The sequence below is a fragment of the Balaenoptera borealis genome (genome assembly GCF_965194805.1).
Source record: "Balaenoptera borealis genome assembly, chromosome: 1".
NCBI classification, from domain to species: domain Eukaryota; kingdom Metazoa; phylum Chordata; class Mammalia; order Artiodactyla; family Balaenopteridae; genus Balaenoptera; species Balaenoptera borealis.
Window position 1 is genome coordinate 97,104,813 of NC_138860.1, and position 3,562 is coordinate 97,108,374.

Consider the following 3,562-nt stretch of genomic DNA (forward strand, 5'->3'; position numbering starts at 1 on the left):
ACCTATCAAAGGCATTTTTAATTTCTGTTACAGTGGTCTTGATTTCAAGCATTTCTTATTGGTCATTTCTTTGTATGTTGATCTGTATGCTTACATTACCCATTTGTTCTTGCATATTGTATATTTTTCTACTAGAGTCCCTAGCATCATTGTTTCTTTAAATTATTGGTCTGATTATTCCAATATCTCTGCCATAGCTAAGTCTGCTTTGATGCTCTGTTGCTCCACCTGTATTTTCTTTCTTTAAGTATGCTTTGTAATTTTTTGTCAAAAAACAGACATAATGTACTAGGTAAAAGAAACCCAAAACAGGCCTTTAGTAATGTGGTGGTAAGATGTGGTGAGAGGGGAAGCGTTCTGTAGTACTATGATTTGGTCTCAGTACTTTAGTGAGCCTGTGCCAACTTTAAAAGTGCCTTTGTAAAGCTGTTAACTTTACAAATGCCTCTTAGTTCTTCCCCCACTTAAGTGGAACAGGACGGTTATAGCAGGCTGGAGTTGGGTATTTCTCTTCCGCCATACTGGTTTGTGTATTAACCAGGGTTCTTCAGATAAACAGAACCAATAGGAGATACACACACACATATATATATAGTGAATTATTTTCAGGAATTGGCTCATATGATATGATTATGGAGGCTGAGAAGTCCCACAATCTTCCAGCTGCATGCTGTATATTCGGGATCCAGTAGTGTGTTTCTGGTCCTAGTTCAAAGACCTGAGAACTAAGAACACTAATGGTGTAAGTGCTAGTCCTAAGGCAGGAAGAATCTGATATCCCAGCTCTTTCAGTCAGGCTGAGATAGAGCAAATTCTTCCTTCCTCCATATTTTTTTTTCCTTTTCACCCCTCAAAGAATTGGGTGAAGCCCACTTACATTAGGGATGGAAATCTGCTTTACTCTGTCTACTGATTCAAATGCTATTCTCAACCAGAAACACCCTCACAGAAAATTCCAGAAAAAAAATATTTATGGAAATTTCTGGGCATCCTGGGATGTAGTCAAGTTTACACATAAAAGTAACCATTACAGTTAGGCTCTGAAAAAAACCTGGTAGGTTAGGTTCTGGTAGGATTGTTTCTCTTGAGGACAGACCTTGTTAAGAAGAACAGAATTCTCTAACATATTTCAAAATGTTACTTTTCCCCAACTCATCCTGGAAACACAAGGGGATTCTTTCTCTACTACTCACCATGTGAACCTCAGAGAGCTCCTGGAGGTAAGACTGTCAAAAGTGTGGGAGACAACCTTATGACTGCCCCGACCCAGCCCAGGATTTTTAGCTCTCAGACTTGTCCACACTAAGTATCTAGCAATTTGTCAAAGTTTAGGTTTTTCTATTCCTGTGCTGGTTCCCACAGAGATTCCTACTCATGGGTTTCTGCTCTAGTAAGTTGTGATGCTCTGTATCTGTGTGTCTATCTCTCCAATTTTGGAGGTGGTGGTTTGCCCTGTGAACCCACTTCTCTGATCGATCTAAGAAGAGTTGTTTAATTTTTAGTTTCAGCTTTTTACTTATCAAAATGTAGTAAAGCCTTCCAATCACCTTACATACCAAACTGAAATTTAACTGACTTTTAAATTCTAGCTATCCTTCTGAATGTGAAGTGGTATCTCATTATTTTTTTCATTGTAGTTTAGATTTGCATTTCCCTTGTGACTAATAGTGTCGGGTATTGCTTCATGTGCTTATTGGCCATAAGTATATCTTTCTTTCTTTTTTACAAATTTATTTATTTATTTATTTATTTTTGGCTGCGTTGGGTCTTCATTGCTGTGTGCGGGCTTTCTCTAGTTACAGCCCACGGGGGCTGCTCTTCTTTGTGGTGCGTGGGCTTCTCATTGTGGTGGCTTCTCTTGTTGCAGAGCACGGGCTCTAGGTGCTCAGGCTTCAGTAGTTGTGACACGTGGGCTCAGTAGTTATAGCTCATGGGCTTAGTTGCTCCATAGCATGTGGGATCTTCCCAGACCAGGGATCAAACCCATGTGCCCTGCATTGGCAGGCAGATTCTTAACCACTGAGCCAGCAGGGAAGTCCCAAGTATATCTTTCTTATGAGAGTTGTCTATTCAAATTATTTTTCCATTAAAAAAACTAGGTTGTCATTCTATTACTGAGTTGGAAGAGTACTTTATATGCTCTAAATATAAATTTATCCTGAGATAAATGATATGTAAATATTTTCTCCATTTTATAAGTTGTCTTTTTTACATCCTTGATGGTATTCTTTTATGTACAAAGTTTTTAATTTTAATGAAGCCCAGTTTATCTACTTTTTTATTGTTGCTTGTGCTTTTGGTGTCGTATATAAGAATCCTTTGCCAAATCCAAGGTAACAAAGGTTTTCTCCTATGTTTTCCTCTAAGAATTTTATAGCTTTTACTCGTACACTTAGGTCTTTACCCATTTTGAGTTAATTTTTGTGTATGATATGAGGAAATAATCCAACTTTATTCCTTTGCATGTGACTGTCCTGTTGCCCAGTACAACTTATTTTAAAAGCATTATTTCCCCCATAAATGGTCTTGGTACCCTCATTAAAAATCTGTTGACTATAGATGTATGGGGTTATTTCAGGACTCTCACTTCTATTGCATTTTAATCTAGGTATATCCTTGTGCTACTGCTACACTTTTGATTACTATTGCTTTGTAGTAAGTTCTGAAATTAGCAAGGGTAAATTCTCCTATTTTATTCTTCTTTTTCAGGATTGTTTCAACTATTCTTGGTCTCCTGAAATTCCTTATGAATTTTACAATTGGCTTATCAGTTAGCAAAAAAAGTCAGCTGGAATTCTATAGGAATTATGTTAAATCTGCCCATCTGTTTGAGGGCTATTTCCATCTTCACAATATCAAGTTTTTCAGTCCATGAATTTGGGAATGTTTTTTCATTGATTTAGATTGTCTTTAATTTCTTTCTACAATGTTTTGAAGTTTTCAGAGTCTAAGTTTTATAATTCTTTTGTTAAATGTCTTCCTACATATTTATTCATCTTGATGCTATTATGAATTGAAATGTTTTCTTAATTTCATTTTCAGATTGATAATTACAAGTGTATAAAAATCCAATTGAAGAGAAGTCAAAACCAAGATGACAGAGTAGAAGGACCTTGGACTCAACCTCCTCTCATGAGCACACCACAAACACAACTAAATGCTGAACAACCATCGATAAAAAAGACTAGACCCTGCCTGAAAAGATATTCTACATCCAAGAACATAAAGAAGAAGCCACAACAAGAGGGTAAGAGGGGCACATTCATGATGTAATCAAATCCCATAACCCGTGGTTGGGCAATCCACAAACTGGAGAATAATTATATTGCAGAAGTTCTCCCACAGGAGTGAGAGTTTTAAGCCCCACATCAGGCTCCTCAGCCCAGGGATCTGGCATCAGAAGAAGAAGCCCCCAAGCATTTGGCTTTGAAGGCCAACAAGGCTCCTCCTATTCAGCAGCTCCATAGGACTGGGGGGAAATGAAAACTTCACTCTTGGAGGGAACACACAAGGTCTCATGCATACTGGGACACAGAGCAAAGTGACTGACTTCTTAGGAACC